At 43.6% G+C, this 10,590-nt stretch overlaps 1 protein-coding gene across 2 annotated transcripts in view; it reads left to right on the top strand.

The window, feature by feature from the left end:
- The window catches only part of LOC115126904 (neurobeachin-like), a 56,449-nt gene extending 55,055 nt beyond the window's left edge, over positions 1 to 1,394 (top strand). Inside the window, exons 25-26 of one of the 2 annotated variants that reach the window (XR_010460032.1) lie at positions 1 to 927; positions 990 to 1,394. The exon at positions 1 to 927 is cut by the window's left edge and continues 262 nt beyond it. The gene's annotated coding sequence lies outside the window, so the exon portion shown is untranslated. The other variant, XM_065004943.1, reaches the window with a different exon arrangement.
- The last annotated feature ends 9,196 nt before the right edge of the window (positions 1,395 to 10,590 follow it).

Genomic DNA, 10,590 nt, shown 5'->3' on the forward strand with positions numbered 1-10,590 from the left:
TGAAGAGGAGGATAGGAGGAGGAGGAGAAGGAGACGAGGATGGAGAGGAGGAGGAGGATGAAGAGGAGGAGGATGAATAGGAGGATAGGAGAAGGAGAAGGAGACGAGGATGAAGAGGAGGAGAGGAGGATGAAGAGGAGGATGGAGAGGATGAAGAGGAGGAGAAGGAGACGGGGATGAAGAGGAGGAGAGGAGGAGGAGAGGAAGATGAAGAGGAGGAGAGGAGAAGGAGACGAGGATGAAGAGGAGGAGAGGAGGATGAAGAGGAGGATAGGATGATGAAGAGGAGGATAGGAGGAGGAAGAGGAGGAGAGGGGTATGAAGAGGAGGAGAGGAGGATGACAGGGGTATGAAGAGGAGGATGATGAGGAGAATGAAGATGATGATGAAGAGGGGGGGAGAGGATGAAAAAGAGAGAGGGAAGGAGGAGGACTTAAATAGAAGAAATTGGAAGAGAAGAGGCGAGTTTAAAGGTCACGCTGTACGACCATGAAGCAACAAGAAGAAAGAGAGGAAGGAACTGAAAACCCTTCGAACGTCCTGTGATGATGTCACTTGAAAAGGAAGAGAGCCCAGTTACTGTAAGACATCTTCCATTTGTGTGTACGTGCACGCTCACGTGCGCTGCCATTTCAACCCTTTTACTGCAGCCACGCGACACCCCGAAGGATCCCTAATAACAATACACTATGATCAAATAAGAAGATCCAATCTACTACTAGACGTTGACTGGGTCGGAACCTGTAGGACTTATAACGTGTGAGAACAGTCACTGGTCAAAACGCTTATCGCTTCACAGGACTAAATAACAATAGTACTATTTGTTTAGTTGCTTTAGTTATTAAGTTATGTTTATTTGGTTTAAGTTTATTTAGTTAGGTTTATTTAGGTCTATTTAGTTAGTCTTATTTAGGTTTATTTAGTCAGGTTTATTTAGTTAGTCTTATTTAGGTTTATTTAGTCAGGTTTATTTGGGTTTATTTAGTCAGGTTTATTTGGGTTTATTTAGTCAGGTTTATTTAGTTAGTCTTATTTAGGTTTATTTAGGTTTATTTAGTTAGTCTTATTTAGGTTTATTTAGTCAGGTTTATTTGGGTTTATTTAGTCAGGTTTATTTAGTTAGTCTTATTTAGGTTTATTTAGGTTTATTTAGTTAATCTTATTTAGGTTTATTTAGTCAGGTTTATTTGGGTTTATTTAGTCAGGTTTATTTGGGTTTATTTAGTCAGGTTTATTTAGTTAGTCTTATTTAGGTTTATTTAGTCAGGTTTATTTGGGTTTATTTAGTCAGGTTTATTTAGTTAGTCTTATTTAGGTTTATTTAGTCAGGTTTATTTAGTCAGGTTTATTTAGGTTTATTTAGTCAGGTTTATTTGGGTTTATTTAGTCAGGTTTATTTAGGTTTATTTAGTCAGGTTTATTTAGGTTTATTTAGTCAGGTTTATTTTTTATTTAGTTAGTCTTAGGTTTATTTTATTTAGGGTTTATTTAGTCAGGTTTATTTAGGTTTATTTAGTCAGGTTTATTTGGGTTTATTTAGTCAGGTTTATTTAGTCAGGTTTATTTAGGTTTATTTAGTCAGGTTTATTTAGGTTTATTTAGTCAGGTTTATTTAGGTTTATTTAGTCAGGTTTATTTAGTCTTATTTAGGTTTATTTAGGTTTATTTAGTTAATCTTATTTAGGTTTATTTAGTCAGGTTTATTTGGGTTTATTTAGTCAGGTTTATTTAGGTTTATTTAGTTAGTCTTATTTAGGTTTATTTAGTCAGGTTTATTTGGGTTTATTTAGTCAGGTTTATTTAGTTAGTCTTATTTAGGTTTATTTAGTCAGGTTTATTTAGGTTTATTTAGTCAGGTTTATTTAGGTTTATTTAGTCAGGTTTATTTAGGTTTATTTAGTCAGGTTTATTTAGGTTTATTTAGTCAGGTTTATTTAGGTTTATTTAGTCAGGTTTATTTGGGTTTATTTAGTCAGGTTTATTTAGTTAGTCTTATTTAGGTTTATTTAGTCAGGTTTATTTAGTCAGGTTTATTTAGTCAGGTTTATTTAGGTTTATTTAGTCAGGTTTATTTAGTGAAGTTTATTTAGTTAGGTTTATTTTGTGTTTAGGGGGTTTTAAATTATAGGAGATGTGGTCCAGACTACCACAGAAAGATGAAACTGGTATAAACTGGATTGAACTGGTCTAGACTAGATTGAACTGGTTTAAAACTGTATTAAACTGGTCTGAAGCAGTAAGTTAATATTTAAAAAATGTTTATATTATTTTGTTTTGTTTTCATTTAATTTCTTTACATGTATTTTATTTGTTTAATTTACTGTGTTTTTGTAGAATTTGTTTTCAAATCCCAGAAGGGTGAATATGATTTTTTGTAAATACTGTTCTGTTTCCTACTCTCTGTCTCTGATTGACAGACAGGGAGAGATCACAGTCCTTCAGTCACCACTCAGACCACGCCTAATCACCTTTCATTTATGAATGACTTTCTGTATGTACAATAATGTGTAATAATGACGACGACGATGATGATGGTAATGTTGTTGATGATTGTGAAGATGATGGTAGAGGCGATGATGAGGATAAAGATGTGTTTTGCCAGATATCCACAAGATGTCCTTTGTATATTTGGTGATTGTTTTTGTCAACAGTGTACATATAATCTTGGTTTCAGGCTAGGGAGACCGGACAGGGAGTTTAAATCAACTGAATGAGATTGAAAACGTCAAAAGGAAACCTTCACTCACATTTGTCAATTATTTAAAGAAAAAAAGAAACAAAAAAAATGGATTCAGTGTCAAACATTTTCGTTTTTGTATTCCCACCAATCACATATCATTATTTATTAGCGTGATGATTATTTCCTGTCACATGACCGTTTTTTTTTTTTCTGACCATTTTTTTAAAAATCCTGTGGGATTGTTTGTGCATCGATGTTTGTATTTAAAGACGATGAAATCACGTGTAATTAATTAATTAAGTTGTACAACCTCACAGCTGTAAGCAATATCTTGAATCTGTAGCCCAGAGAGAGAGAGGGAGAGAAGGGAGGAGAGAGAGGGAGAGAGAGAGAGAGAGAGAAGGGAGGAGAGAGAGGGGGAGAGAGAGAGAGAGAGGGAGAAAAGGGAGGAGAGAGAGGGGGAGAGAGAGAGAGTGAGAGAAGGGAGGAGAGAGAGGGGGAGAGAGAGAGAGAGGGAGAAAAGGGAGGAGAGAGAGGGGAGAGAGGGAGAGAAGGGAGGAGAGAGAGAGAGAAGGGAGGAGAGAGAGGGGGAGAGAGGGAGAGAGAGAGGGAGAAAAGGGAGGAGAGAGAGGGGAGAGAGGGAGAGAAGGGAGGAGAGAGAGAGAGAGGGAGGAGAGAGGGAGAGAGAGGGAGGAGAGAGAGGGGGAGGGAGAGAGAGAGGGGGAGGGAAGGGAGGAGAGAGAGGGGGAGGGAAGAAGGGAATAGAAGGAAAGTCAAGCGTGAGATGTACTGTTAGTGTGTGTGTTAAGCCGTCTCGATCTCTCTCTCTCTCACACACACACATTTTCACACACATACTACAACGACAGGTTCAACTTACGTATCCCCCCCTCCAAAAAAAAGGTCAAATATTTTTGGATCTATGAAATCCTAAGCAAAACTATTGTATTCATGTTTTATTGCAAAGATGTAAAATATGACCGTGTGAGTTGAAAGTTGAAAAAAAGAATCAAGAAAATAAAAAATAAAACGTGCAAAGAATTTTGATGATCTGTCTTTTCATTTGTTAAACAAAAGATCAAACCATTTTCGCTGTTGACACCATGCTTATGTTGCATTGTTGGGAAGGGCCCGCTGTTGACACCATGCTTATGTTGCATTGTTGGGAAGGGCCAGCTGTTGACACCATGCTTATGTTGCATTGTTGGGAAGGGCCCGCTGTTGACACCATGCTTATGTTGCATTGTTGGGAAGGGCCCGCTGTTGACACCATGCTTATGTTGCATTGTTGGGAAGGGCCCGCTGTTGACTCCATGCTTATGTTGCATTGTTGGGAAGGGCCCGCTGTTGACACCATGCTTATGTTGCATGTTGGGAAGGGCCCGCTGTTGACACCATGCTTATGTTGCATTGTTGGGAAGGGCCCGCTTGTTTATGTTGCATTGTTGGGAAGGGCCCGCTGTTGACACCATGGTTGCATTGTTGGGAAGGGCACCATGCTTATGTTGCGCCCGCTGTTGACACCATGCTTATGTTGCATTGTTGGGAAGGGCACCATGCTGCTTATGTTGCATGCTTATGTTGCATTGTTGGGAAGGGCCCGCTGTTGACACCATGCTGTTGCATTGTTGGGAAGGGCCCGCTGTTGACACCATGCTTATGTTGCATTGTTGGAAGGGCCCGCTGTTGACACCATGCTTATGTTGCATTGTTGGGAAGGGCCCGCTGTTGACACCATGCTTATGTTGCATTGTTGGGAAGGGCCCGCTGTTGACACCATGCTTATGTTGCATTGTTGGGAAGGGCCCGCTGTTGACACCATGCTTATGTTGCATTGTTGGGAAGGGCCCGCTGTTGACACCATGCTTATGTTGCATTGTTGGGAAGGGCCCGCTGTTGACACCATGCTTATGTTGCATTGTTGGGAAGGGCCCGCTGTTGACATTGCTTATGTTGCATTGTTGGAAGGGCCCGCTGTTGACACCATGCTTATGTTGCATTGTTGGGAAGGGCACCATGCTTATGTTGCATTGTTGGGAAGGGCCCGCTGTTGACTCCATGCTTATGTTGCATTGTTGGGAAGGGCCACCATGCTTATGTTGCATTGTTGGGAAGGGCCCGCTGTTGACACCATGCTTATGTTGCATTGTTGGGAAGGGCCGCTGTTGACACCATGCTTATGTTGCATTGTTGGGAAGGGCCCGCTGTTGACACCATGCTTATGTTGCATTGTTGGGAAGGGCCCGCTGTTGACACCATGCTTATGTTGCATTGTTGGGAAGGGCCCGCTGTTGACACCATGCTTATGTTGCATTGTTGGGAAGGGCCCGTAAATAAGCATTTCACTGTTAGTCTATACCTGTTGTTTACCAAGCATGTGACAAATAACGTTTTGATTTGATTGGATTCATTATGTAAACAAACAAAGAAAGCATTCCAGTTTGTTGTTGTTGTTTGTTGTTGTCAATCACCACCTTCCGGAGACACCTGAAACCCCACCTCTTTAAGGAATACCTAGGATAGGATAAAGTAATCCCTCTCACCCCCTCCCCCTTAAACGATTTAGATGCACTACTGTTCCACTGGATGTCATAAGGTGAATGCACCAATTTGTAAGTCGCTCTGGATAAGAGCGTCTGCTAAATGACTTAAATGTAAATGTTGTTGTGGGATAGAGACAGAGGGCACATTTGTTTTATTTTACTAGGCAAGTCTGTTAAGAACAAATTCTTATTTATATATGACGGCCTAGGGACAGTGCATTAACTGCCTTGTTCAGGGGCAGAACGGCAGATTTTTTTTTGCCTTGTCAGGGTGGAGGATTTGATCTTGCAACCTTCCAGTCCAACACGCTAAACCATAGGCCACCTGTCTCCCCATCTACAGAGAGTTGTAAGCAGTGGGCCAGATTGTAACCTAGTGGTGTACAGTATGCTCCAGAGGCAGCAGCTTAGACAGCTGAACAACCCACATAAATACTACACAATATTATAGTACTATTATATTATAGTACTATTATATTATAGTACGATTATATTATAGTACTTTTATATTATATCATAGTACGATTATATTATAGTAATATTATATTACATCATAGTACTATTATATTATGGTACTATTATATTATAGTACTATTATATTATTATAGTACTATTATATTATAGTACTATTATATTATATCATAGTACTATTATATTATAGTGCTATTATATTATAGTACAATATTTTACATTTACATTTAAGTCATTTAGCAGACGCTCTTATCCAGAGCGACTTACAAATTGGTGCATTCACCTTATGACATCCAGTGGAGCAGCCACTTTACAATAGTGCATCTAAATCTTTTAAGGGGGTGAGAAGGATTACTTTATCCTATCCTAGGTATTCCTTAAAGAGGTGGGGTTTCAGGTGTCTCCGGAAGGTGGTGATTGACTCCGCTGTCCTGGCGTCGTGAGGGAGTTTGTTCCACCATTGGGGGGCCAGAGCAGCGAACAGTTTTGACTGGGCTGAGCGGGAACTGTACTTCCTCAGTGGTAGGGAGGCGAGCAGGCCAGAGGTGGATGAACGCAGTGCCCTTGTTTGGGTGTAGGGCCTTATCAGAGCCTGGAGGTACTGAGGTGCCGTTCCCTCACAGCTCCGTAGGCAAGCACCATGGTCTTGTAGCGGATGCGAGCTTCAACTGGAAGCCAGTGGAGAGAGCGGAGGAGCGGGGTGACGTGAGAGAACTTGGGAAGGTTGAACACCAGACGGGCTGCGGCGTTCTGGATGAGTTGTAGGGGTTTAATGGCACAGGCAGGGAGCCCAGCCAACAGCGAGTTGCAGTAATCCAGACGGGAGATGACAAGTGCCTGGATTAGGACCTGCGCCGCTTCCTGTGTGAGGCAGGGTCGTACTCTGCGGATGTTGTAGAGCATGAACCTACAGGAACGGGCCACCGCCTTGATGTTAGTTGAGAACGACAGGGTGTTGTCCAGGATCACGCCAATGTTCTTAGCGCTCTGGGAGGAGGACACAGTGGAGTTGTCAACCGTGATGGCGAGATCATGGAACGGGCAGTCCTTCCCGGGAGGAAGAGCAGCTCCGTCTTGCCGAGGTTCAGCTTGAGGTGGTGATCCGTCATCCACACTGATATGTCTGCCAGACATGCAGAGATGCGATTCGCCACCTGGTCATCAGAAGGGGAAAGGAGAAGATTAATTGTGTGTCGTCTGCATAGCAATGATAGGAGAGACCATGTGAGGTTATGACAGAGCCAAGTGACTTGGTGTATAGCGAGAATAGGAGAGGGCCTAGAACAGAGCCCTGGGGGACACCAGTGGTGAGAGCACGTGGTGAGGAGACGGATTCTCGCCACGCCACCTGGTAGGAGCGACCTGTCAGGTAGGACGCAATCCAAGCGTGGGCCGCGCCGGAGATGCCCAACTCGGAGAGGGCGGAGAGGAGGATCTGATGGTTCACAGTATCGAAGGCAGCCGATAGGTCTAGAAGGATGAGAGCAGAGGAGAGAGAGTTAGCTTTAGCAGTGCGGAGCGCCTCCGTGATACAGAGAAGAGCAGTCTCAGTTGAATGACTAGTCTTGAAACCTGACTGATTTGGATCAAGAAGGTCATTCTGAGAGAGATAGCGGGAGAGCTGGCCAAGGACGGCACGTTCAAGAGTTTGGGAGAGAAAAGAAAGAAGGGATACTGGTCTGTAGTTGTTGACATCGGAGGGATCGAGTGTAGGTTTTTTCAGAAGGGGTGCAACTCTCGCTCTCTTGAAGACGGAAGGGACGTAGCCAGCGGTCAGGGATGAGTTGATGAGCGAGGTGAGGTAAGGGAGAAGGTCTCCGGAAATGGTCTGGAGAAGAGAGGAGGGGATAGGATCAAGCGGGCAGGTTGTTGGGCGGCCGGCCGTCACAAGACGCGAGATTTCATCTGGAGAGAGAGGGAGAAAGAGGTCAGAGCACAGGGTAGGGCAGTGTGAGCAGAACCAGCGGTGTCGTTTGACTTAGCAAACGAGGATCGGATGTCGTCGACCTTCTTTTCAAAATGGTTGACGAAGTCATCTGCAGAGAGGGAGGAGGGGGAGGGGGAGGGGGATTCAGGAGGGAGGAGAAGGTGGCAAAGAGCTTCCTAGGGTTAGAGGCAGATGCTTGGAATTTAGAGTGGTAGAAAGTGGCTTTAGCAGCAGCGACAGAAGAGGAAAATGTAGAGAGGAGGGAGTGAAAGGATGCCAGGTCCGCAGGGAGGCGAGTTTTCCTCCATTTCCGCTCGGCTGCCCGGAGCCCTGTTCTGTGAGCTCGCAATGAGTCGTCGAGCCACGGAGCGGGAGGGGAGGACCGAGCCGGCCTGGAGGATAGGGGACATAGAGAGTCAAAGGATGCAGAAAGGGAGGAGAGGAGGGTTGAGGAGGCAGAATCGGGAGATAGGTTGGAGAAGGTTTGAGCAGAGGGAAGAGATGATAGGATGGAAGAGGAGAGAGTAGCGGGGAGAGAGAGCGAAGGTTGGGACGGCGCGATACCATCCGAGTAGGGGCAGTGTGGGAAGTGTTGGATGAGAGCGAGAGGGAAAAGGATACAAGGTAGTGGTCGGAGACTTGGAGGGGAGTTGCAATGAGGTTAGTGGAAGAACAGCATCTAGTAAAGATGAGGTCGGCGTATTTCCTGCCTTGTGAGTAGGGGGAAGGTGAGAGGGTGAGGTCAAAAGAGGAGAGGAGTGGAAAGAAGGAGGCAGAGAGGAATGAGTCAAAGGTAGACGTGGGAGGTTAAAGTCGCCCAGAACTGTGAGAGGTGAGCCGTCCTCAGGAAAGGAGCTTATCAAGGCATCAAGCTCATTGATGAACTCTCCGAGGGAACCTGGAGGGCGATAAATGATAAGGATGTTAAGCTTGAAAGGGCTAGTAACTGTGACAGCATGGAATTCAAAGGAGGCGATAGACAGATGGGTAAGGGGAGAAAGAGAGAATGACCACTTGGGAGAGATGAGGATCCCGGTGCCACCACCCCGCTGACCAGAAGCTCTCGGGGTGTGCGAAAAACACGTGGGCAGACGAAGAGAGAGCAGTAGGAGTAGCAGTGTTGTCTGTGGTGATCCATGTTTCCGTCAGTGCCAAGAAGTCGAGGGACTGGAGGGAGGCATAGGCTGAGATGAACTCTGCCTTGTTGGCCGCAGATCGGCAGTTCCAGAGGCTACCGGAGACCTGGAACTCCACGTGGGTCGTGCGCTGGGACCACCAGATTAGGGTGGCCGCGGCCACGCGGTGTGGAGCGTTTGTATGGTCTGTACAGAGAGGAGAGAACAGGGATAGACAGACACATAGTTGACAGGCTACAGAAGAGGCTACGCTAATGCAAAGGAGATTGGAATGACAAGTGGACTACACGTCTCGAATGTTCAGAAAGTTGAGCTTACGTAGCAAGAATCTTATTGACTAAAATTATTAAAAATGATACAGTACTGCTGAAGTAGGCTAGCTGGCAGTGGCTGCGTTGTTGACTTTGTAGGCTAGCTGGCAGTGGCTGCGTTGTTGATTCGGGGGCTAGCTGGCTAGCTAGCAGTGTTGATTACGTTACGTTGCGTTAAAAGAACGACAATAGCTGGCTAGGTAACCTAGAAAATCGCTCTAGACTAAACAAATATCTTTGATACAGAGACGGCTATGTAGCTAGCTATGTAGCTAGCTACGATCAAACAAATCAAACCGTTGTACTGTAATGAAATGAAATGAAAATGTGATACTACCTGTGGAGCGAGGCGGAATGCGACCGGGTTGTTGAGTTCTAATCGGTAGACGTTGGCTAGCTGTTGGCTAGCTAGCAGTGTCTCCTACGTTAAGGACGACAAATAGCTGGCTGCGTTGTTGATTCAGGGGCTAGCTGGCTAGCTAGCTAGCAGTGTTGATTACGTTACGTTGCGTTAAAAGAACGACAATAGCTGGCTAGGTAACCTAGAAAATCGCTCTAGACTACACAATTATCTACACAATTATCTTTGATACAGAGGCGGCTATGTAGCTAGCTATGTAGACGGTGGGCGTTAGCTAGCTGGCTAGCTGCTGGGCAGATACGTTAGGACGACGAAATACGATAATTACGCAATTATCTTTGATACAAAGACGGCTATGTAGCTAGCTAAGAAGAAATTGCTAAGATTAGACAAATCAAACCGTTGTACTATAATGAAATGTAATGAAATGTAATGAAAAGTTATACTACCTGCAGACCGAAGTGCAGACCGAAGTGCGGATGCGACTGCTCGCTCCAACCCGGAAGAGGAATGATTATTTTATTATAATACTATTATATTATAATACTATTATATTATAGTACTATTATATTATAGTACGATTATATTATAGTACTATTATATTATAGTACTATTATATTATATTATAGTACTATTATATTATAGTACTATTATATTATAGTACTTACTATTTTGTAGTATCCTGGAGTTCTGACCCGAGTTAGGTGTACATGGAATGTACTATTATATTATAGTATCCTGGAGTTCTGACCCGAGTTAGGTGTACATGGAATGTACTATTATATTATAGTATCCTGGAGTTCTGACCCGGGTTAGGTGTAAATGGAATGTACTATTATATTATAGTATCCTGGAGTTCTGACCCGAGTTACGTGTACGTGGAATGTACTATTATATTATAGTATCCTGGAGTTCTGACCCGGGTTAGGTGTAAATGGAATGTACTATTATATTGTAGTATCCTGGAGTTCTGACCCGGGTTAGGTGTAAATGTAATGTACTATTATATTATAGTACTATTATATTATAGTACTATTATATTGTAGTATCCTGGAGTTCTGACCCGGGTTAGGTGTAAATGCAATGTACTATTATATTATAGTACTATTATATTATAGTACTATTATATTATAGTATCCTGGAGTTCTGACCCGGGTTAGG

Source organism: Oncorhynchus nerka, linkage group LG19 (assembly GCF_034236695.1).
Source record: "Oncorhynchus nerka isolate Pitt River linkage group LG19, Oner_Uvic_2.0, whole genome shotgun sequence".
NCBI lineage: Eukaryota > Metazoa > Chordata > Actinopteri > Salmoniformes > Salmonidae > Oncorhynchus > Oncorhynchus nerka.